The sequence below is a fragment of the Phycodurus eques genome, chromosome 5, assembly GCF_024500275.1.
Source record: "Phycodurus eques isolate BA_2022a chromosome 5, UOR_Pequ_1.1, whole genome shotgun sequence".
NCBI lineage: Eukaryota > Metazoa > Chordata > Actinopteri > Syngnathiformes > Syngnathidae > Phycodurus > Phycodurus eques.
The window spans coordinates 20,182,406-20,206,388 of NC_084529.1; the positions used below are offsets into that span (position 1 = coordinate 20,182,406).

The 23,983-nt window shown below is 40.6% G+C and overlaps 20 non-coding genes across 20 annotated transcripts in view; 12 read left to right on the plus strand and 8 right to left on the minus strand.

Annotated features, from left to right (window-relative positions):
* Positions 1–69, plus strand: part of trnan-guu (transfer RNA asparagine (anticodon GUU)) — a 74-nt gene extending 5 nt beyond the window's left edge. The window contains exon 1 of the tRNA in view: positions 1–69. This exon is cut by the window's left edge and continues 5 nt beyond it. This is a non-coding gene — a tRNA (tRNA-Asn).
* Positions 70–548: 479 nt separating this feature from the next.
* trnan-guu (transfer RNA asparagine (anticodon GUU)) lies at positions 549–622 on the plus strand. Its single transcript has one exon. It is a non-coding gene; the product is annotated as a tRNA-Asn (tRNA).
* A 451-nt stretch (positions 623–1,073) lies between these two features.
* On the plus strand, positions 1,074–1,147 carry trnan-guu (transfer RNA asparagine (anticodon GUU)). Its single transcript has one exon. It is a non-coding gene; the product is annotated as a tRNA-Asn (tRNA).
* A 469-nt stretch (positions 1,148–1,616) lies between these two features.
* On the plus strand, positions 1,617–1,690 carry trnan-guu (transfer RNA asparagine (anticodon GUU)). Its single transcript has one exon. It is a non-coding gene; the product is annotated as a tRNA-Asn (tRNA).
* Positions 1,691–2,142: 452 nt separating this feature from the next.
* On the plus strand, positions 2,143–2,216 carry trnan-guu (transfer RNA asparagine (anticodon GUU)). Its single transcript has one exon. It is a non-coding gene; the product is annotated as a tRNA-Asn (tRNA).
* Positions 2,217–2,674: 458 nt separating this feature from the next.
* On the plus strand, positions 2,675–2,748 carry trnan-guu (transfer RNA asparagine (anticodon GUU)). Its single transcript has one exon. It is a non-coding gene; the product is annotated as a tRNA-Asn (tRNA).
* Positions 2,749–3,199: 451 nt separating this feature from the next.
* trnan-guu (transfer RNA asparagine (anticodon GUU)) lies at positions 3,200–3,273 on the plus strand. The gene has a single exon. It is a non-coding gene; the product is annotated as a tRNA-Asn (tRNA).
* Positions 3,274–3,751: 478 nt separating this feature from the next.
* trnan-guu (transfer RNA asparagine (anticodon GUU)) lies at positions 3,752–3,825 on the plus strand. The gene has a single exon. It is a non-coding gene; the product is annotated as a tRNA-Asn (tRNA).
* Positions 3,826–4,278: 453 nt separating this feature from the next.
* On the plus strand, positions 4,279–4,352 carry trnan-guu (transfer RNA asparagine (anticodon GUU)). The gene has a single exon. It is a non-coding gene; the product is annotated as a tRNA-Asn (tRNA).
* A 449-nt stretch (positions 4,353–4,801) lies between these two features.
* trnan-guu (transfer RNA asparagine (anticodon GUU)) lies at positions 4,802–4,875 on the plus strand. Its single transcript has one exon. It is a non-coding gene; the product is annotated as a tRNA-Asn (tRNA).
* A 1,076-nt stretch (positions 4,876–5,951) lies between these two features.
* trnan-guu (transfer RNA asparagine (anticodon GUU)) lies at positions 5,952–6,025 on the plus strand. The gene has a single exon. It is a non-coding gene; the product is annotated as a tRNA-Asn (tRNA).
* Positions 6,026–10,167: 4,142 nt separating this feature from the next.
* Positions 10,168–10,241, plus strand: trnan-guu (transfer RNA asparagine (anticodon GUU)). Its single transcript has one exon. It is a non-coding gene; the product is annotated as a tRNA-Asn (tRNA).
* Positions 10,242–18,002: 7,761 nt separating this feature from the next.
* Positions 18,003–18,140, minus strand: LOC133403409 (U4 spliceosomal RNA). The gene has a single exon (XR_009768674.1). It is a non-coding gene; the product is annotated as a U4 spliceosomal RNA (small nuclear RNA).
* A 341-nt stretch (positions 18,141–18,481) lies between these two features.
* Positions 18,482–18,622, minus strand: LOC133403403 (U4 spliceosomal RNA). The gene has a single exon (XR_009768668.1). It is a non-coding gene; the product is annotated as a U4 spliceosomal RNA (small nuclear RNA).
* A 548-nt stretch (positions 18,623–19,170) lies between these two features.
* On the minus strand, positions 19,171–19,311 carry LOC133403389 (U4 spliceosomal RNA). The gene has a single exon (XR_009768655.1). It is a non-coding gene; the product is annotated as a U4 spliceosomal RNA (small nuclear RNA).
* Positions 19,312–20,070: 759 nt separating this feature from the next.
* On the minus strand, positions 20,071–20,211 carry LOC133403399 (U4 spliceosomal RNA). Its single transcript, XR_009768664.1, has one exon. It is a non-coding gene; the product is annotated as a U4 spliceosomal RNA (small nuclear RNA).
* Positions 20,212–20,577: 366 nt separating this feature from the next.
* Positions 20,578–20,718, minus strand: LOC133403390 (U4 spliceosomal RNA). Its single transcript, XR_009768656.1, has one exon. It is a non-coding gene; the product is annotated as a U4 spliceosomal RNA (small nuclear RNA).
* A 400-nt stretch (positions 20,719–21,118) lies between these two features.
* On the minus strand, positions 21,119–21,259 carry LOC133403404 (U4 spliceosomal RNA). Its single transcript, XR_009768669.1, has one exon. It is a non-coding gene; the product is annotated as a U4 spliceosomal RNA (small nuclear RNA).
* Positions 21,260–21,583: 324 nt separating this feature from the next.
* On the minus strand, positions 21,584–21,724 carry LOC133403391 (U4 spliceosomal RNA). The gene has a single exon (XR_009768657.1). It is a non-coding gene; the product is annotated as a U4 spliceosomal RNA (small nuclear RNA).
* Positions 21,725–23,569: 1,845 nt separating this feature from the next.
* LOC133403406 (U4 spliceosomal RNA) lies at positions 23,570–23,711 on the minus strand. The gene has a single exon (XR_009768671.1). It is a non-coding gene; the product is annotated as a U4 spliceosomal RNA (small nuclear RNA).
* Positions 23,712–23,983: the final 272 nt, after the last annotated feature.

Genomic DNA, 23,983 nt, shown 5'->3' on the forward strand with positions numbered 1-23,983 from the left:
TGTGGCGCAATCGGTCAGCGCGTTCGGCTGTTAACTGAAAGGTTGGTGGTTCAAGCCCACCCAGGGACGCACGCCAGCTGTATTGACTTTCCTTCTGCTATCAAATGAAAACCTGTTTATCTTTCACTTGGATAGGTCATGAAAAGACAATTGGCTGATTTGTTGAAATTCAAAAATTGATAACTATAATTCAGACTGACAGTTGGTAGACAAATAATTTACTCATCTTCGTGTTTCTGTGTGTTTGTCACAAAGTACTAACACTGTTAATGATCAACTCACTCAGAAATGATACTTCACAATTTTAGATTTTGTGACTGGTGATTAGCCTCGGGTGTATCTTGTCTTTCGCCGATTGGAAAAGTGAGCTGGGAAAGGCTGCAGCTCACCCACAACAGTCGTGAGGATAAGCAGGAAAGAAAATCGATGTAGGATGGATGGATGGATGGATGAATGGATGAATGGATATATGGGTCTTTCCAGTTCCTCCTCAAGCTGACCTGGTGTAAAATACTCCATGATCTAGCCAGCCATGGAGTAGACAGCATGTCTCTGTGGCGCAATCGGTCAGCGCGTTTGGCTGTTAACTGAAAGGTTGGTGGTTCAAGCCCACCCAGGGACGCACGCCAGTTGTATTGACTTTACCTCTGCTATCAAATCAAAACCTGTTTGTCTTTCACTTTGATAGGTCATGAAAAGACAATTGGCTGATTTGTTGAAATTCAAAAACTCTTAACGATAATTCAGACATCCAGTTGGTCGACAAATAGTTTACTCATCTTCGTGTTTCTGTGTGTTTGTAACAAAGTACTAAAACTGTTCATGATCAACTCACTCAGAAGTGCAACTTGACATATTTAGATTTTGTGACTGGCGATTAGCCTCGGGTGTATCTTGTCTTTCGCCGATTGGATAAGTGAGCTGGGAAAGGCTGCAGCTCACCCACAACAGTCGTGAGGATAAGCAGGAAAGAAAATGTAAGGATGGATGGATGAATGAATAATGGGTCTTTCCAGTTCCTGACCTGGTGTATAATGATCCAGGACCTAGCCAAACATTGCAGTAAACAGCATGTCTCTGTGGCGCAATCGGTCAGCGTGTTCGGCTGTTAACTGAAAGGTTGGTGGTTCAAGCCCACCCAGGGACGCACTCCTGTTTTTTGGCTTTCCCTCTGCTATCAAATCAAAACCTGTTTATTGTCACTTTGATCGGTCATGAAAAGACAATATGCTGGTTTGTTGAGATTCGAAAACTCATAACTATAATTCAGACAGACAGTTGGTCGACAAATAGTTTACTCATCTTCGTGTTTCTGTGAGTTTGTATCAAAGTACTAAAACTGTTAATGATCAACTCACTCAGAAATGATACTTCACAATTTTAGATTTTGTGACTGGTGATTAGCCTCGGGTGTATCTTGTCTTTCGCCGATTGGAAAAGTGAGCTGGGAAAGGCTGCAGCTCACCCACAACAGTCGTGAGGATAAGCAGGAAAGAAAATCGATGTAGGATGGATGGATGGATGGATGAATGGATATATGGGTCTTTCCAGTTCCTCCTCAAGCTGACCTGGTGTAAAATACTCCATGACCTAGCCAGCCATGGGGTCGACCACATGTCTCTGTGGCGCAATCGGTCAGCGCGTTCGGCTGTTAACTGAAAGGTTGGTGGTTCAAGCCCACCCAGGGACGCACGCCAGTTGTATTGACTTTACCTCTGTTATCAAATTAAAACCTGTTTGTCTTTCACTTTGATAGGTCATGAAAAGACAATTGGCTGATTTGTTGAAATTCAAAAACTCTTCACGATAATTCAGACATCCAGTTGGTCAGACAAATAGTTTACTCATCTTTGTGTTTCTGTGTGTTTGTAACAAAGTACTAAAACTGTTCATGATCAACTCACTCAGAAGTGCAACTTGACATATTTAGATTTTGTGACTGGCGATTAGCCTCGGGTGTATCTTGTCTTTCGCCGGTTGGAAAAGTGAGCTGGGAAAGGCTGCAGCTCACCCACAACAGTCGTGAGGATAAGCAGGAAAGAAAATGGAAGGATGGATGGATGAAGGAATAATGGGTCTTTCCAGTTCCTGACCTGGTGTATAATGATCCAGGACCTAGCCAAACATTGCAGTAAACAGCATGTCTCTGTGGCGCAATCGGTCAGCGCGTTCGGCTGTTAACTGAAAGGTTGGTGGTTCAAGCCCACCCAGGGACGCACTCCTGCTTTTTGGCTTTCCCTCTGCTATCAAATCAAAACCTGTTTATTGTCACTTTGATCGGTCATGAAAAGACAATATGCTGGTTTGTTGAGATTCGAAAACTCGTAACTATAATTCAGACAGACAGTTGGTCGACAAATAGTTTACTCATCTTCGTGTTTCTGTGAGTTTGTATCAAAGTACTACAACTGTTAATGATCAACTCACTCAGAAGTGCAAGTTCACATATTTAGATTTTGTGACTGACGATGAGCCTCGGGTGTACCTTGTCTCTCGCCGGTTGGGAAAGTGAGCTGGGAAAGGCTGTAGCTCACCCACAACAGTCGTGAGGATAAGCAGGAAAGAAAATCGATGGATGGATGGATGAATGGATATATGGGTCTTTCCAGTTCCTCCTCAAGCTGACCTGGTGTAAAATACTCCATGACCTAGCCAGCCATGGGGTAGACTGCATGTCTCTGTGGCGCAATCGGTCAGCGCGTTCGGCTGTTAACTGAAAGGTTGGTGGTTCAAACCCACCCAGGGACGCACGCCAGATGTATTGACTTTCCTTCTGCTATCAAATGAAAACCTGTTTATCTTTCACTTGGATAGGTCATGAAAAGACAATTGGCTGATTTGTTGAAATTCAAAAACTGATAACTATAATTAAGACTGACAGTTGGTAGACAAATAGTTTACTCATCTTCGTGTTTCTGTGAGTTTGTATCAAAGTACTGAAACTGTAAATGATCAACTCACTCAGAAGTGCAAGTTCACATATTTAGATTTTGTGACTGACGATGAGCCTCGGGTGTACCTTGTCTCTCGCCGGTTGGGAAAGTGAGCTGGGAAAGGCTGCAGCTCACCCACAACAGTCGTGAGGATAAGCAGGAAAGAAAATGTAAGGATGGATGGATGAATGAATAATGGGTCTTTCCAGTTCCTGACCTGGTGTATAACGATCCAGGACCTAGCCAAACATTGCAGTAAACAGCATGTCTCTGTGGCACAATCGGTCAGCGCGTTGGGCTGTTAACTGAAAGGTTGGTGGTTCAAGCCCACCCAGGGACGCACTCCTGTTTTTTGGCTTTCCCTCTGCTATCAAATCAAAACCTGTTCATTGTCACTTTGATCGGTCATGAAAAGACAATATGCTGGTTTTTTGAGATTCGAAAACTCATAACTATAATTCAGACAGACAGTTGGTAGACAAATAGTTTACTCATCTTCGTGTTTCTGTGAGTTTGTATCAAAGTACTAAAACTGTGAATGATCAACTCACTCAGAAGTGCAAGTTCACATATTTAGATTTTGTGACTGACGATGAGCCTCGGGTGTACCTTGTCTCTCGCCGGTTGGGAAAGTGAGCTGGGAAAGGCTGCAGCTCACCCACAACAGTCGTGAGGATAAGCAGGAAAGAAAATCGATGGATGGATGGATGGATGGATGGATGAATGGATGAATGGATATATGGGTCTTTCCAGTTCCTCCTCAAGCTGACCTGGTGTAAAATACTCCATGACCTAGCCAGCCATGGGGTAGACCACATGTCTCTGTGGCGCAATCGGTCAGCGCGTTCGGCTGTTAACTGAAAGGTTGGTGGTTCAAGCCCACCCAGGGACGCACGCCAGCTTGTATTGACTTTACCTTCTGCTATCAAATTAAAACCTGTTTGTCTTTCACTTTGATAGGTCATGAAAAGACAATTGGCTGATTTGTTGAAATTCAAAAACTCTTCACGATAATTCAGACATCCAGTTGGTCGACAAATAGTTTACTCATCTTTGCGTTTCTGTGTGTTTGTAACAAAGTACTAAAACTGTTCATGATCAACTCACTCAGAAGTGCAACTTGACATATTTAGATTTTGTGACTGGCGATTAGCCTCGGGTGTATCTTGTCTTTCGCCGGTTGGAAAAGTGAGCTGGGAAAGGCTGCAGCTCACCCACAACAGTCGTGAGGATAAGCAGGAAAGAAAATGTAAGGATGGATGGATGAAGGAATAATGGGTCTTTCCAGTTCCTGACCTGGTGTATAATGATCCAGGACCTAGCCAAACATTGCAGTAAACAGCATGTCTCTGTGGCGCAATCGGTCAGCGCGTTCGGCTGTTAACTGAAAGGTTGGTGGTTCAAGCCCACCCAGGGACGCACTCCTGTTTTTTGGCTTTCCCTCTGCTATCAAATCAAAACCTGTTCATTGTCACTTTGATCGGTCATGAAAAGACAATATGCTGGTTTGTTGAGATTCGAAAACTCATAACTATAATTCAGACTGACAGTTGGTAGACAAATAGTTTACTCATCTTCGTGTTTCTGTGAGTTTTTATCAAAGTACTAAAACTGTAAATGATCAACTCACTCAGAAGTGCAAGTTCACATATTTAGATTTTGTGACTGACGATGAGCCTCGGGTGTACCTTGTCTCTCGCCGGTTGGGAAAGTGAGCTGGGAAAGGCTGCAGCTCACCCACAACAGTCGTGAGGATAAGCAGGAAAGAAAATGGAAGGATGGATGGATGAAGGAATAATGGGTCTTTCCAGTTCCTGACCTGGTGTATAATGATCCAGGACCTAGCCAAACATTGCAATAAACAGCATGTCTCTGTGGCGCAATCGGTCAGCGCGTTCGGCTGTTAACTGAAAGGTTGGTGGTTCAAGCCCACCCAGGGACGCACTCCTGTTTTTTGGCTTTCCCTCTGCTATCAAATCAAAACCTGTTTATTGTCACTTTGATCGGTCATGAAAAGACAATATGCTGGTTTGTTGAGATTCGAAAACTCATAACTATAATTCAGACAGACAGTTGGTCGACAAATAGTTTACTCATCTTCGTGTTTCTGTGAGTTTGTATCAAAGTACTAAAACTGTTAATGATCAACTCACTCAGAAGTGCAACTTCACATATTTCGATTTTGTGACTGGCGATTAGCCTAGGGTGTATCTTTCGCCGATTGGAAAAGTGAGCTGGGAAAGGCTGCAGCTCACCCACAACACTCGTGAGGATAAGCAGGAAAGAAAATGGAAGGATGGATGGATGAATGAATAATGGGTCTTTCCAGTTCCTGACCTGGTGTATAATGATCCAGGACCTAGCCAAACATTGCAGTAAACAGCATGTCTCTGTGGCGCAATCGGTCAGCGCGCTCGGCTGTTAACTGAAAGGTTGGTGGTTCAGGGACGCTCTGATGTTTTTTGGCTTTCCCTCTGCTATCAAATCAAAACCTGTTTATTGTCACTTTGATCGGTCATGAAAAGACAATATGCTGGTTTGTTGAGATTCGAAAACTCATAACTTTAATTCAGACTGACAGTTGGTTGACAAATAGTTTACTCATCTTCGTGTTTCTGTGTGTTTGTCACAAAGTACTAACACTGTTAATGATCAACTCACTCAGAAGTGATACTTCACATATTTAGATTTTGTGACTGGCAATTAGCCTCGGGTGTATCTTGTCTTTCGCCGATTGGAAAAGTGAGCAGGGAAAGGCTGCAGCTCACCCACAACAGTCGTGAGGTTAAGCAGGAAAGAAAATCGATGGATGGATGGATGGATGATGGATGAATGGATATATGGGTCTTTCCAGTTCCTCCTCAAGCTGACCTGGTGTAAAAAACTCCATGACCTAGCCAGCCATGGGGGAAAGAAAATGTAAGGATGGATGGATGAATGGATAATGGGTCTTTCCAGTTCAAGCTGACCTGGTGTATAATGATCCACGACCTAGCCAAACATTGCAATAGACAGCATGTCTCTGTGGCGCAATCGGTCAGCGCGTTCAGCTGTTAACTGAAAGGTTGGTGGTTCAAGCCCACCCAGGGATGCACTCCTATTTTTTGGCTTTCCCTCTGCTATCAAATCAAAAACTGTTCATCTTTCACTTTGATCGGTCATGAAAAGACAATTGGCTGATTTGTTGAAATTCGAAAGCTGTTAACTATAATTCAGACTGACAGTTGGTAGACAAATAGTTTCCTCATCTTCGTGTTTCTGTGTGTTTGTCACAAAGTACTAAAACTGTTAATGATCAACTCACTCAGAAGTGCAACTTCACATATTTAGATATTTTGTGACTGGCCATTAGCCTCGGGTGTATCTTGTCTTTCGCCGATTGGAAAAGTGAGCTGGGAAAGGCTGCAGCTCACCCACAACAGTCGTGAGGATAAGCAGGAAAGAAAATGGAAGGATGCATGGATGAATGGATAATGGGTCTTTCCAGTTCTTGACCTGGTGTATAATGATTGTCACTTTTATTGTCACTTTGATCTGTCATGAAAAGACAATATGCTGGAAAAACAACTATCGATATGAAATAAACAAGTGAAATACGGAGACAAAAAAGAGACCAATTCCCTACCTTTACCCCTGTGATTGGCTTGCACATTGTGAGGGGTGCAAATTAGTTCATTGTATGCTGTTTGTAAACCACAAAATGTCGTAGGTCGGGACCATCAAAAGTCAAAGAAACCCCTTTACTGCTGAAACATTAAGTTTCTGGAGGAACTAAAAGATCTTTTACCATATGATTCAGAAGTACAGACCTTTCCCAGTTTAGGGTGAGGATCAATTCAGTTTTTTATTTGGTTCTGGATTGAATCCAAAAAGATACCCAGCGTGGAGTGCCAGGCCACTTCCTGGTTCACATGGGGTGACGTGAGACAGAAAGCTGACCTGTTTGTCAACATTCTGATCTGAGCATGAAAAAACACATATAGTTGGAGGGCAGGGCTAGAAATCCATGAGTGAAAGAGGAAAAGAGAAAAAAGTGACAGTTAATGAGAGATTATGCGTCATCAGTGACATTTGCAGAACATTTTTATCAAGCAGGATTCATTATCTGGTGAATTACTCCCTTTTTAGCACTTCATCAGTGCGCTGTGGATTAGCTTCAGGTCATTTAAAATGTATTCCATGCTTCAGACGCTCAGGAAGCGCGCCATGAAATACCATTCATGCGAGGTAATGCACCTCAGGCATGTGGTTGCGTGATAGAAACCATCGCCATCATTATACAATTTAGTTTCATTCTCACAGTCATCGATACCTTGACTTGAAATATTTTAGTGTTTTAAATTGCTCAAATTGCTCTCCCTATTTAGTATTCTGTCTGTCTCATTTTGCCAGACAAGTTGGTGTGTGGCTGACCTTTAACTGCTGAGAGAATTAAGTTATCCACTAGGCATATTTAAATGGCCCGAACATTGTTAATATCCTCATTGTTATGCGTTTCAGAAAGGAATAGCTTAAACGTCTGTGACAAAAACCTTCCTACGGTAAAACGAGACAATTTAGTAGTGCTCGAACTAACAACCTAAAACCCCATTCGCTATTAGTATTGAAAGTAACGAATGACTAGCGAATCAAAATCGAATCGTTACTCATTGTACTATTTGGAAATAATAGTCTGACAAATGAAAATCCAATTTGATTATTTTAAATGTATCATCTGTACTACTAACTATACTATACTATGATTGTAGATGTACGCGTGGTCAAAGTTTGGAAGTCGGTGGACATCTTTTCTCCACTCCGAATGTTCGTACGGGTCCAGCCCTTTCAGTCCTTTAAGATTTTCTGTGTAACGTTCCCTGGCCTTTTTGTTGAGTTTCTCTGTACGGATCTGCAGCGTTCTCCTTTTCTCTGTACATATTTTTCTTTCAATTTCGATCTTACGTTTGGGGTAGTCACAAGCTGGTGTCGACTAGTTAGCGGTGGCGCATTTTGGATATGTTGCCACCATCACCCACAAAGCATTGCGCGTTGGTCACATGGTCTTTCACGCTCTACTGAACCGAGAGTATGTTGACACATTTGAACTGACGCATTCTAGCTGCCGCGTCTCCGTACAGAAAAGTTTAACCAGGATCCCTCGCTGTACCTTGGCCATGGGCAGAATCCCGGTCTATTTTGCGCTCAGCAGTGACATAAATCCTCAAGGATTGGACCAAGCTACCACCTTTCCAGCTAGCCCACTGGCTCCTAGCCTGCCGGCTATCTAGCCACTCTAGTCATCTTTCAAACTTGGAGCAAACCTTCACTAGACTTTCTTTTTGCCTCCATGCAGGGTGAGGAGAAAGTATGAAGCTACTAACAGATATGGGTTAGGATTGGGTTTTGTGCTATGGATTAAGGTTAAGGTTATGGGTTAGGGTTTAGAGTTAAAGATTAGGGTGGTTGGGAAGGCGGTCAAGGCAGGATGAAGGCCCAGACGGCCATGGCTCCAGACAAGTACTGTGCAGTCCAACTGTGTAGCGTGTAGCATTGTGATACACATTTTCAACCTGAGGCTGAGGCTTAAGTGTGGCACAGCTGTGAAACGCAACCTGCATTGTACCAATGCCCCCTTTTTTTGCCCTGGATACAGCAGAATGCACATGCTGCTTCGCAATCGCTAGCTTCAAAATCAGTGTAATTCAAGAGAAACAAAATGTAAATCACAATGGTGAAATATTCCAACACTGTTAGCTGAAAGGTAGTGATTTGAGCCCAGCCAGGGATGAGGTACTGTTTTTATTTTTCAGAAACAGACCCACCACAAATTGTTCCCACGAGGTAGTAACCATAGAATTTTTCTAAATGTCTTCCTGATTTGATCTACAGCAGCGCGTCAACATCTCGTACTCAACTACAGTGAAGTTGGATTCTCTCACTGGTGTGGCTTTTGACCATGGTTATCCTTGACATTTTTACTGAAATCGAAATGTCAGACGCTGGTATTTTAGAATCTTCCTGGAGGTGAAATTGACAGGTTCACCGAGCGTTTCATACTAGTGAGAAACGAAAACCACTCGAAGACTATAGTGTGGCAAAAACAGCGTTAAGAAACAGTGACAGGTGTTCTCATTTGAAAATCAATGCCTAAGAAGAAAAGGAAGGTACACATGAGAGATTGATGGCGGCACGGTGGCCGACTGGTCAGAGCGTCAGCCTCACAGTTCTGAGGACCAGGGTTTAATCCCCGGCCCCGCCTGTGTGGAGTTTACATGTTCTCCCCGTGCCTGCGTGGGTTTTCTCCGGGCACTCCGGTTTCCTCCCACATCCCAAAAACATGCATTAATTGGAGACTCTAAAATTGCCCGTAGGTGTGACTGTGAGTGCGAATGGTTGTTTGTTTGTATGTGCCCTGCGATTGGCTGGCAACCAGTTCAGGGTGTACCCCGCCTCCTGCCCGATGACAGCTGGGGTAGGCTCCAGCACGCCCGCGACCCTAGTGAGGAGAAGCGGCTCAGAAAATGGATGGACGGATGGATGAGAGATTGATGTAGAAAAGCCCTTTGTCATTGGTTTGATTTTCACTAAAAGGTTGTACTTAGAAGTGATCAATTTCTGAGCAATCACATTCTCTCTGTTGACTGGACTTCTTTTGTGACTGAGAGGATTAGAGGCTAAAAGAAAATGATTGTCAAAAAAGGGGGGGATGTTGTTTTACCACAATTTTTGGACTTGTTGCCTTGTATCAGGAAGCACAGAAGCTTGCACCCTTAAAACCGCTGGGTCAATTTTGTAATTCAACTGTTGGGCTGACAGTGTTCTCTAGCTGCAATCAGGAAATCCTGCAAGTTCTGGCCTGAGGTTCTTTGAACTTAACAAAAGTGAAAAATGTAAGAATTACACATTTTGTCAGCTAGTAGAATACTTCCTGGTTGAAGGATGACGACACAAATTAAAAGATGTTGCAATGTTGATTCTGGCGTTCAAACCATAGTGACTCAAATGAGGAAAAGTGAAAGTTATTAACATGAGCTTCTGCTTTATGCCAGGCAGAAGTCATTTCAAACATACGTAAGCCAAACAGAATACTATGTATATTTTTTATTGTTGTCATCAAAAGCCCTTGTAACACAGTAAATAGTAAAGCTGGAATTGATTCATGTGAGAGCTCACATATAGACGTAGCTTCCTGCTCTGGCTTTGCAAACAGAACTGTACAAATAACATAAGAGTAAAAACCAGAGACACCTCACATGTCTCCGTGGCGCAATTGGTTAGCGCGTTCGGCTGTTAACCGAAAGGTTGGTGGTTCAAGCCCACCCGGGGACGTGTGTTTTTTTTTTTTCTTCCCCTAATTTCCCTCTTGATCTAACATATACAATACTGTTTAACAGCCACAATTTGTCACTATTAAACATTAATTCAGACTTGCAGATTGTATAAATGAGTTTAGGAATTCTTGATGTTTGGTGGTTATGGTAGCCAATAGACTACACAGTGCTAAAATCAATGCAGTGCTTTGATTACAGCATGAGTTTAGCATAACAAACTGTTCTGATGCAGCAGGGGATTTTTGTAGCTCCTGTTTAACTAGCACCTAGGGTATTACTGATTGGAAACTTTTTTAACTGCAGACACACACTTTTTTAACTATTTTAATTCAGGAGTAACAAGCTAGCTTCATTATAGCCACTACAAATATTTGAAAGTGTCTATCATCAATAAAAATCATTACAATTGGCCATTTTGGCATGTGGATGTTCTTGAAATAGGGCTATTTTGAAAAATGGGCTATTATTTTCCACTTGACTTTGTAGCACTCTTGCATAATAAACAGACAATCAAACGACCACAAACTTATGAGTCTGCCATAAACATGGCACTTTGTGGGCCTCTCAAATTCTGAGCTGGAAACTGCCTGGATTAATGTCGCCCAACAACTGAGCAGCACGACCTTCAATGGCCAACAGATAAATCCACTTAAGATGCTTCCTGAACGCAAGTCAGTTGACTTTCTTTGACAAGGTTTTTGAGTGAGCAAGTCACGGCCTTGTCAGTAATCGCTCTTGTAATGCGAACCTTCAATTTAAATGTTCATGTCAAATGCTTGTTACCTGAAAGGAGTGATGGAGAGGACACTTTTATCAACTCAATTCAACAACAAGAATTTAAGCATTGCTCAATGGTGCTTAGATTACTTGTGTCTAATAGCAAATATCAATTAAAGACGTGCCGCTAAAAACAAATAATAATTAAAAAAAGCTATTACTCAACAATAGTCATCACATAACAGCGCATTCTACTGCCTTCTGGATGTTCGCTCTTGTCGCCACAATTTGCATCAGCTAACTAATGGATTTCTGTCATACTTATATGTACATAGATATATTTATTACAAGATAGACCGTAGTGACGTGTTGAGGTTCATGATTGGTGAGGCACTGACTGTCAGTCACGTGACGTGTGGTGCTCTATGAAGCTCAACTCAACACTGCCACATGCTGGTTGTGGCACCGTACATACCAGACTCCACTGTGCATTTTTAGTGGCTTTTATGGTCGATGAGAAAGACTAATGTCACACAATTTCTAGCTACAAGATGTGGCCAGAGAGGGATGATTTTTTTCACAGATAATTTTACTAATGCACTACTGACAGGTTTATACTGCTAGTTTTGAAAAATATGTCAAAATGTGATTTTTTAAATTATTATTGATGTTATTTTTTTAATGCAAACTCCCCCTTTCTGGGCATAGACTGTGTGAATTAAGCCTTTGGCGCTCCCGACAGTGATCTTGTGACAGTTAAATAACAGTAACAAAATCAAATCCTAATCACGGAGCTGCAACCACTCAACGGTAAAGAATGACTTTCTGTCACAGGCGATTGATTGACTCGTACAGCTTGAGTTACAATTTAAAACTATCCATATATCCATATTGCTCATCCTGTTGAGGGTTGCAGCAAGCTATAGCTTATCAAAGGTGACTTTAAACGAAAGGCAGATTGCACCTTGGACTGGTTGCCCGTAAATCACAAGGTACATATAGACAGACAACACTCGCATTCACACTGTCACTGAGTGGGAACTGAACCCACGCTGCCTGCACTGAAGTGACACAATTTAAATGTAACACTTGTACATTACTTGTGCGTCTAGAATATTTTACATTAAAAGATTGGTCTTGCCATTTAGTAGCCTGCCAACTGCATATCCCTGCTTACCTGTCTGCTACATCGCCTGATGAAGTCTGATGTAGACTGTCATTTCCACCAGCCATAGTAGTTGTATCACACTGTCTGGCAAGGTTAACGTTCAGTTGGCGTATTCAAGCATGACTTGGTTTACTCTGGAACACTGCACGATCTTGTCTCACCATCATATGCCTCTTAAATTCTTCACACGCAATCACGTCCTAGTAGTATAATTATCACTGTCCAACACCAACACCTCAGCAGTTTCTTAGCAACTGTTATCTGCACATTTTCTGTTAGCACAACAGCATTTTTACATCCAATTGATGCCTTGCTTATGAAATATATGAAATCCTGACACGAGGATTGTCCTTCATTGAAATTCACATAGGATAGCATTTTATCATGTTGTCAGTCTGTCTCTCTGCACACTTAAGTGAAGAAAATCCTTTCAATAGATGGCAGTGAATGAAGTGAGCCTCAGAGCCTCAGTGCACACTGGCTAGGGAGGACTTGCCTATGACTCATCTAGCATTTACAGCCGGCCACAGCATTGCATGACAAAATAAAGAGTCGACAAGCGCCCCAGGCAACAAGCTATGAGAGTCGATCATGTCTTAAGTCAATGAGCCTGTGACTCAGATGGCTTTGTGGATGAGCGCCAAAGCAAACAGGAGGGAGGTCAGCAAATTACTAAGCTTCCAGATACAACCGAGATGAACATATGGAAACAAAATATACACATTTGTGTGACAATGTTTATGTTCTCAAAAACTGACAGTCTTCGGATCAATAGCCAGAGGAAACCCACAGATGACATTTAAGAGCTAATATGACAACTCCTTCCACTCTGATTCCATTTCATTTATTTAATTTTTTTGATTGACACTGACACCTGTGACTTCCAAGCAAAAACTTAGCGCTGCGTTTATATTTGCATTGCTAGAGTGGATTTTGAGATATTAATATCTATATATTTGAAGGGGGAAAAAAACATGTAGTTTCGATTTGAAATACATCTTTTGTGACACCAGTCCTGGAACCTTTCTGACACACCTCATAGGTAGAGATAATTCCATGTAATTATACAAGAGATTTCTCAGAGGAATTGGTGATGCTGTTGTTGATATATTACAAACTGACGTATGGCCAGATGGTGTTGTTGTTATTTCACATATTTGTGATTCTCAACCACCAAAAGCACTTACTGTAATTTCTCATGTATAATGCGCACCCATGTTTAATGCACACCCCCAAAGTTGACCTCAAAATTCTGGAAAACCCTTCTACCTATATATAATGCATTTTTACAATGCATGATTTTGCTTCTACCCATATGATCAAAACATGAAGTATTATCTGTATTTTGTTAGTTTTTTCAAAGAATTATTCTGAAGTTAAGCACTTTTAACACCTAATACTTTTTTCATTTACTTGATCTTATTTTGAAATTCAAAGCCCTACTTTTATTTAGTAAATGAAAAAACACACAGTTGTGCTCATATGTTTGATTACCCAGGCATAATTTGTAAGATGGGTACAATCTTTAAAGAAAACATGAAAGGCTGGCAAAACACATTTTATTTTATTTTAATAGGATTCAAATTAATCTGTCAAGCATTTCAGAAAAGCATTATCATTTAACAAAACATAACCATAAAGAAATTAATGATGGTTGTTGTTCAGTCATCAGTCCTATTTAAAAATAGATATATATTTCACAAATTCTGCCAGGGTATGTAAACGTATGAGTGCAACTGTACATATATGCAGTCATATGTACCCCTGTCATTTTGGAAGTGTAGGCTACACCTTTTTCATAACCTCTAGGTGGCGGTGACATTGGAATGAAAGTGTAGAGCTTTTTCATAACCTCTAGATGGTGGCATACATTTATAAAATGTGAAAGTCTTTTTCCTTTTCCCTTATACGTATGTATAATGCGCACTATTGACTTTTGACAATTTGTTTTGGGGGGGGGGGGGGTGCGCATTATACTCGAGAAATTACGGTATTAATAACTGAATAATTATAATAATAACTGATCTTATTTCTTAGAATTAGTTTTTCCATTAATTTAATACATCTTTGAGTGGGTTTTGTCATATTCCATCTGAAATTGGCAGTAAAATCATGAATGGTCTATCGTTTTGGGTTTTAATATGTTCATGTTATCTATTTGTTTGTATTTATTTGTCTCACAAGATATGCAGTTGTGTTCCTGAGAAGTGCTTCATATCTGTGTTACATAGTCAACCATCTTGTGGCATCTGTGAACTGCTATTCCAGCGCAAGACAATTGGAATACAGGTACATTTCATAATCTCTCTGCTTTTTAACCACACTGACTGCATTCATTGTGAACACAACTATAAGTCATAGATTAAGTCACCTCTACAAGTTGATGTTTTGGACAGATATCCGATAAGCTTGTAGTTTCTCACTGAGTCTTCCATTGACATTTCTAAATGAATCAAAAGATCCACTTTCTGATAAAGATACTCACTGACACCGAAGTCCTTTGTATATCATATTATGTACAGAACATTTTATTGACCGGCTCCATAAATCAAGTTAATAGCACAAATTATGTGTGCGATTTTCAGTGCAGACAGGTCCCGATTCCTCAGAGAAATAAAAGCAGTTAGGATAATTGCATCATGAAGTTTGAAAGAATGACAGCTCAATTTGTTTATCACAACGCAGGAAGAAGCATTTGTAAAGGGACAAAGTGCTTTACTGTAGGGACTTCATTTCCGCCATCTTTCACCACCACCATCATGATTATCTTCCTGATGTCTGCTACTTGGACATCAATAAGACAGGAAATTATGACCAAACAACAGCAGTTGGAGGGTCAGTTTGAGTCAATGGCCCCTTGTATACAGCTTGCAAAGTCTACACCGCAATGTTCCACCTTTGTATTTCAGAGTATTTATAAAAACTAGTGCTGTCGCTTTTGACTTTTTTTAGAATTGATTATTCTGTCGATTAGTTCATCGATTTATCGAATAATCGGATACAAAAATTACTTGGCATTTAAGTTTATGGCAAATGTTTTCCCGATTACTGTAGATTAACTGATTATTGTTGGTTATTTGGTATTTGTTTAATGATTAAACAAAACCAAATAAATAATAATTAAGCAATATCACACCAGAGAGAGTGATGTACTCACTAACCTTTTTGAAACTGAGCGCTACTTTGTGGGTACTGATTAATGCGAAGGGCTACTAGTATGATATACACTTCTGATGCTGCTTCAGGTTCAACGACATGTTAATTACAGGTTATTCATACTACAGCTGTAAACAAATTAAAGAAAAGACAATATCATTGCAAAGCTTTGAGACAGAGCTTTGGCTTCAACAATATTTTGCAGTCAAATTATTCAATTTATTCGATTAATCGTTTCAGCCCGAGACAAGGCAATTTTCCACCTTTTTATTTCAGGGCGTATATAAAACCCTTAAGTTATAGTTAATGCATTTTACTGTACATTTTTATCAGTACTTTTAGAAAGTGAAATTGTTGCAAACTTTCACTAATTACAATAGTTATAAAACTAGATGAAAAGTGCTCAGTAACAATGTTTATTTTTAGGCGTGGCATCTCACAGAAGACGTGCTGTTTGAATGCTCTCCAATTTGATAACAAGTGACAAAAAACAGATGAGACACAGGGGTCATGGCACAGTGGAGTCAGAGGTAGCACACTGGAGTGAGTGGGAGGGCAAATCACCCTGATATGGCACCCTCAAGAATAATGCGTATTGTTAGTTATATTGTTTCACAGCCGAGCCCTGTTGCTAGTATGCTTTACACGATCAGGATTTTTGGGGCCGATCACCGATCAGCGAGTTTAAGAAAAACCATAACCGATCACCGATCCGATCACATGATGGAGGAATGTGTCTATTTAAATGACCTGTTCATTTACTCTATATACTTGTGTACTTAATTGCTCAAAAAAATATATTTACAATAAATAATGAATCTTTGTTCCTCTATTTACGCCAGTGAGGCATAGTGACAGACAGAACAAATGAATGGTCTTCTATTAGATGGCAGGAAGTAAATACAGTAATGTATCCACTTTTTATGACATTTTTGTTTGTTGTTGTGCCGTGAGATTTTTCAATTGTAAAATATGGCTCCAACCTCCATGAAGGTTGGAAATCACTCCTCTAGTCAGGTCAAGTATTCTAATCAGTCAGGTCAAACCAACATTACATGAATCATGACATTACAGAAATAATTGACGCTAACTTACTCTCATTAAATTACTTTATTTTTAATGAAATTACTTCACCGACACCGAAATTTTAGCGCATGATTCGACAGAATGGCGGCATGTTTACATACAACCGTTCGTGCTACCACTAGTTTGCTAGGTTACATAACGTTTTTGTTGCCTGCTTGCGAGCCGTATCATATTAAAGGTATGTGAACATACCTGAAGCAAGCCTTAAATGAATGTCCTCTCCTGAGCACCAGTGACCACCAACACACGTGTTTCCCCATTTTGTTCTTACAAACACACGTCGCGATCCATTGTTGTCGTTGTCGCCATGGTAACGAGTGCATCCGGTCGCGTTTGCGTTGACACGGTGAAGCCCAGTGATCGGAAAAAACGGGATGCGGTGGTATCGGAATACAATATTTTATTGCACTAGTCAGGCATAGTGCAATTGTGTAAGAGCAAATTTGTCTTGTAGTCTGATCCGGGCATTACGTGTTGTCTGTCTCAGACGTGTTGTCTATTCCACACCGCCGACATGTTGTTGTTTTTTTTTTAAAATAACTTTATTGGTCATCAAATAGTTACAGGACCACGCTAAAAGACACGCGACAAGGCTAAAAAATAAACTAGCTTTTGGATTCAAATATACAGTGAATGTCTTTTGTGGTCATTTTGCGGATCGGCGATTATTATTATATATATATAATTATTCGGCGAATTATGACACTAAAGCCGATCAGCCGATCAGCATAAAATGCTAATTATCGGCCGATACCGATAAGGACGATAAATCGGTGTAAAGTCTAGTTGCTAGTCTATCAAACAATAGAAAATGGAGCATATACCCTTTGCTAATAAACACAGAACCCGAGTGGGGTTCTCCACCAACTTTACACATCAGAGATTGGTGACGCATCTTGGAGTATTCCGTATGTAAATGACAAAATCATTTGACGACTCGTGATTGGTCCTTTTGCTGCATGTGAAATCCGCTTTGCATAGAGGCGCTCATGAATGCAATGTTATGACTTTTAAATCGGTCAACATCAAATATAAAACACTTATTCAGTAAGGGAGCGTTTCAATGCATCAGTACATCATAGTTAAAGCTCTGCAGACTTCGCCGAGTTATGATTGACGATGAAATGTCAGACATGGACACCGAAGTCCGAAACCAATTCACAAGAAAGGCTGTATCACATTTTCCTCAAAGAACTTGGAGACAGTGAAAGAGCGACTGAACAGATGCACTGGTTTCCATAGCGATCGTCTGCACGGTCACATGGTTACCTAGGAATTAATCCCATGGTGCGGTACAATGTTTTTATGTTTGGCAAGGCTCCTGCTTAAGGGCAACAAAAGCCACATGTGGCCATTTAATTTCCAGCACTTGAATTACAACCTAAATTAATATGACAGAATTACATTGTACACACGTACAGAACACTGGATGACAGGCTTAATTAAAGGCAATCTGAGACTCAGTACAAACTGTTCACAATGCACTCACTTCAAAGGATTTAGTAACACGATAGTTGGCTGTGTGGACAATTAGAGCAAGACTGCCCTCCAATGGTCAAACAGGTATATTACACCTTATGATGAGTCCATTCACACAGCATCAAAGTAAGCCACTTTAAACAATAAGAACAGTCTCTGTAGAGACTATCAAAAATTGCGATAACCAACTAAACGTCCAATCGTCAAGGTGGGATATTGAGTAAAGTTTTAAATTTGTAATAATGAAGCATCGGATAAACACATATCATCATACTGCCACTACGCAAAGATAAGAATGATTGTTATGAACAATCGAATCACGACCCAGGCTATGTTCCACAGTGTCGCAACTTTAATACGACGTTTCATACGTTTAATTTTCTTTGAATTCTCCTAATAAACAGCCTTGTTTACTTGTTACATCACATTTAACTAAATCAACATATATATATATTACTCATATATTTTGTGACAGTAGAAGCAAGTCTCAATCAAGACAAAACACAGACAAGGAACTGAAACACGTCTGACTGACTACAGCATAACTCAATTATAATTGCTTGTCATGTACAAACTACAATTAGGAAAACACACTGTATAATTGAAAATTCTTACTTTAACAACATAAATAGTCTTCTAAGAGACTGTCAATAATTGCCATAGCTGACTATATTTCAAGTCATCAAGGCAGGGTATTGGGTAAAGTTTTCAACTAGCAATGATCACGCCTCGGATAAACCTCATAGGCTACGATACTGCCACTGCGCAAAGATACGGAACTCATTCAACGTTGACAAGCAAGTCACCATCTGGCATACGTTCCACAGTGACGGTCTCCACACATGAACTCTACACAAAGTGTCAGGATGTTGTTTCAAGACAAATTATACATTTTATTTAATCCTTGACATATATAAAATGTTACGTGTGGTAACACGCCTTTAACACAATATTATTGCTGAAATCGGACCGATATCTGTATTGACCGAAACTCAAGGCTACAATATCGATATCGGAAGTGAAAAAGTTAAGATTGGAACATCCCCAGTTAGGACGAAGCCATTTTTTTCGTCTTTAATATGTTTAACAACACTAAATGAAAGGTACAACGCAACGCATGAAACCTGCAACTGTTAAGCCAATCAAACATGAATCACATAACATTGACTGTTATACACAGATAATGAACTGAAGCCTGTCTGATAATGTTAGCAATATCAGTTTATACAGCATAACAAAACTCGATCTGCCATGTATAAGGAAATCCCACGAAGGAAACAGACTGGAAATTCTAAGCATTTTACTTTAACAATGCAAATAGTCTCCATAGAGACTGTCAAAAATTGCCATAGCCGACTGTATTTCAAGTCGTCAAGGCGGGGTATTGGGTAAAGTTTTCAACTAGCAATAATCGCGCCTCGGATAAACCTCATAGGCTACGATACTGCCACTGCGCAAAGCTACAGCAGTCGTGCGTTGACAATCAAGTCACCATTTGGCATACGTTCCACAGTGACGGTCTCCACACATTAAATCTCAACATAGTGTTGGGAGGACGTTTCAAGTCAAATGATACAATTTCACTAAATTATTGACATATAAAATGTTACGTCTTGTAACACACATTCAACACATTTAAAAACAATTTACTAGTGTGGATAAGCGGGCGTGCTGGAGCCTATCCTAGCAATCCTGGAGCGAGAGGCGGTGTACACCCTGAATCGGCCGCCAGCCAATCGCAGGGCACATATAAACAAACAACCATTCACGCGCACATTCACACCTAAGGGCAATTTAGAGTCGTCAATCAACCTACCATGCATGTTTTTGGGATGTGGGAGGAAACCGGAGTACCCTGCGAAAACCCATGCAGGCACGGGGAGAACATGCAAACGCCACACAGGCGGGGCCGGGATTTGAACCCGGCTCCTCAGAACTGTGAGGCAGATGTGCTAACCAGTCGTGCACCGTTCCAGTTCAATTTGACTAAATTCTTGACGTAAATAAAATGTTACGTTTGATAGCATGCCTTCAAGACATGTTCGGACAATTTACTGGTGACGCGAACCTTAAGCGTCTTAGAAAACGTATCGGTAACTATTAAAACTACCCCGCAATGCATGATGGGACCAAGTTGCATTCGTCAGAGAATTACACTCTTGGACTGGAAATAAGAGAACTCGGTCAAAGAAATTTCACTCATATTGTACATAAATATTAGTCTCCGTAGAGACCGTCAAAAATTGCCATAGCTGACTATATTTCAAGTCATCGAGGCGGGGTATTGGGTAAAGTTTTCAACTAGCAATGATCACGCCTCGGATAAACCTCATAGGCTACGATACTGCCACTGCGCAAAGCTGCAGCAGTCGTGCGTTGACAATCAAGTCACCATCTGACATACGTTCCACAGTGACGGTTTGTTGGGAGGACGTTTCAAGTCAAATGATACAATTTCACTAAACTCTTGACATATATAACATGTTACGTCTGGCAACACGCCCTCAACACATGTCAAAAACAATTTACTAGTGAGGTTATGCGGTTCAGAAAACGGATATGTACTGTCCTACAATCGCATGATAGGACGAGGTTGCTTTAGTTGGTGAGATAAAGACTAACCTTTCACCCATCTATGTTTGGCAGCATAGTAGAGAATTACACTCTATGACTTAAAGCAAGAGTACTCGGTCTAGTGATGTTCAGTCATATTTTACATAAATACTAGTCTCCGTAGAGACCGTCAAAAATTGCCATAGCCGACTATATTTCAAGTCGTCAAGGCGGGGTATTGGGTAAAGTTTTCAACTAGCAATAATCGCGCCTCGGATAAACCTCATAGGCTACGATACTGCCACTGCGCAAAGCTATAGCAGGGCTGTGTTGACAATCAGGTCACCATCTCGCATACGTTCCACAGTGACGGTGTCCACACATTAAATCTCAACATAGTGTTGGGAGGACGTTTCAAGTCAAATGATACAATTTGGCTAAATTATTGACGTATATAAAGTTGTTACGTCTGATAACGCACCTTCAACACATGTAAGAACAATTTACTAGTGAGGATAAGCGGTTCAAAAAACGGATAGTACCTATTAAAACTGCTCCGCAATGCATGATGGATCGATATTGCGTCAGTAGTGAGATAAAGACTCTTGGGGTTTCACACATTGACGTTTCGCAGCACAGCAAAGAATTACACTCTTGGGCTTGATGTAAGGGCCCTCGGACAAAGCAACGCCATTCATATTTTACATAAATGCTTTTCTCCGAAGAGACCGTCCAAAATTGCCATAGCCGACTGTATTTCAAGTCGTCAAGGCGGGGTATTGGGTAAAGTTTTCAACTAGCAATAATCGCGCCTCGGATTAACCTCATAGGCTACGATACTGCCACTGCCCAAAACTAGAGCAGTGATGTGTTGACAATCAAGTCAATTTGACTAAATTATTGACGTATATAAAATGTTACGTCTGGTAACACACCTTCAACACATGTTAGAACAATTTACGAGTGAGGATAGTACCTAAACGGATCGTGCCTATTAAACCTACTCCGCAATGCATGATGGAACGAGGTTGGCGTTCGCGGTGCGATAAAGACTATGCGTTTCACACATCGACGCTTCGCAGCATGGCGAAAAAGTACTCTCGCAGCGAACTATACTCTTTGACTTGATGCATGACACCTCGGGTAAAACAAATTTTTTTCATATTTTACATAATTTGTAGTCTCCGTAGAGACCGTCAAAAATTGCCATAGCCGACTATATTTCAAGTCGTCAAGGCGGGGTATTGGGTAAAGTTTTCAACTAGCAATAATCGCGCCTCGGATAAACCTCATAGGCTACGATACTGCCACTGCGCAAAGCTGACGATCATTAGGTCGAGACAGGGTAGTCATTATCCAGTCTACGGCCGACAGTGACGGTCGTTCAATATTGAGGAACAGAATTAGGGATTTTCACACCTATCAAATCCTGGCTTCATTCGATGATTTTATTTCTCATGCAGTGTTGTGTCCGGTGTTTAGAATGTTCTTTCACAATTATTTAGGAAAAAACATCTTTCAAATATCTTCGGCCCGCGGTGCATTGTGGGACTTCCAGTTGTTTGCTCGAGCTGTCACCGGCATAATTCGGATATTATGTGGTGAACGCGTACTCACGTCGACACTCAAACCACTTTAATATAAAACGACATGACTTGCAAGCCTATTTTTTGTTTCGCCTAACACTATTATTTTGTGGAAAATGCGACTTCGTTAAATATTCAGTCACCTAACCCGGAAATTCAAGGTACGCATGCGCGTGAAGCTGTGTCACAACCCACGTGTACGGAAGAAGGCGTCAACTGCGTACAATTCAAATATGATGGACTGACGAACAATGGAGAGTGACAAGTCGAGGTCAGAGGACAATAATAGCGATGGGATTTATTTAAAGGAGGTTTGAGAAAGAAAAGGTTCAATGGGAGCCGGTAAATTGAAAGAAAAGGAAGAAAAGAGACTCGTTAGAGGTCGTATAGTGAGACAGAGTAGTGATGTTGAGAAGGGAGTGGGAAGAGTTGACGGAAAACATAAAAAGAATGAAATGTGTTGGCAATGTTATAGTGAGCAAAGTAGTCCGAGTAGAAGCACAAAGAGGAAGTGGTTGTTAAAGGAGTTATTTATGGAGTACCTCAAAGAAACAACTGATAAATAAATAAAAATGCTTGCATAGACTGCAACATGAATAAATAGGGTGTAGAGAAAGAAGCGACAGAAACGGTAGAGACAATAGGTGGCAGTAATGCACCTTAGCTTTAGTTGCCAACCGCCATAACGCAACGCAAGAAGAAGAATTCAAATACAGTACAATATTTGAGGACGTGTGATTTACCAAGTGGCTAGTAAAAAATTAACTTATATAATTTGGCTAACGGTTTAATTATTACAATGTCAACATTTTGGTTGAACATGGAAACAATAGCTAACTACGACTTCACTTTTGGGGTTTCCACTTCAACATGCTCAGAATTCTCAAGTCTATCTGTCTAGTACTGCTGCACCCCAAGTAATAGTGTGTTTTTGACATAAATGAGGAAAAATATAGATTTTGTGCAACAATGCATTACGGGGCTACGACTAGTACTAAAACAAAATGGGGAGTGTTGATTTCCACTCATCATGGCACCGATGACGCAGTACAGGAAATTACATTAGAGGTCGCTGTTGACTTCAATAAACCCAACACGCTTTCCCCTCTCACAAAACGTTTGCGTTTATAAACGCATAAATGTAAATTATACGTACATAAAATACTCATCCCCCCACAAAATATTTGTCTTTTGACCGAGAAAGTGCGGAGTGCTGACTAAACAGGAGTGTTTTATGCTATTTAACGTGCAAGCTGCCCAACTTTTCTTACCTGCGTGGGTCTCTCCTTTTGTCGAAAAAGACCTCAAATCCTCTTCAAATTACTCCATATGGCAAGAAAATGTCAATATCCAAGTCATAACGTGTAGTTATGAACAACCGTAGGCTAAATTACCATTAAAAAAAAAAAAAAAAAAAAGCATAATCAACTAGTGGTGTAACAGGAAAGACTGTAAATTGAACCCGTTTGTGTTACACTACATCTGTTATCATCTTTAGGACAATATTGGCCCATTATTAGGAAAACAATTAGGAAAACACACTTGCATAATCTAAGATTATTACTTTAACAAAATTAATAGTCTTTTAAAAGACCGTCAAAAATTGCCATAGCCTGACTATATTTCAAGTCATCACGGCAGAGTATTGGGTAAAGTTTTCAACTAGCAATAATCACGCCTCGGATAAACCTCATCGGCTACGATACTGCCACTGCGCAAAGACTAGGGAACTGAATTCAACGTTGACAATCAAGTCACCATCTGGCATACGTTCCACAGTGACGGTCTCCACACATGAACTCTACACAAAGTGTAAGGATGTTGTTTCAAGACAAATGATACATTTTATTTAATCCTTGACATACATAAAATGTTACGTGTGGTAACACGCCTTTAACACAATACACAATTGCTGAAATCGGACCGATATCTGTATTGACCGAAACTCGAGGCTGCAATATCGATATCGGAAGTGAAAAAGTTAGATCGGAACAT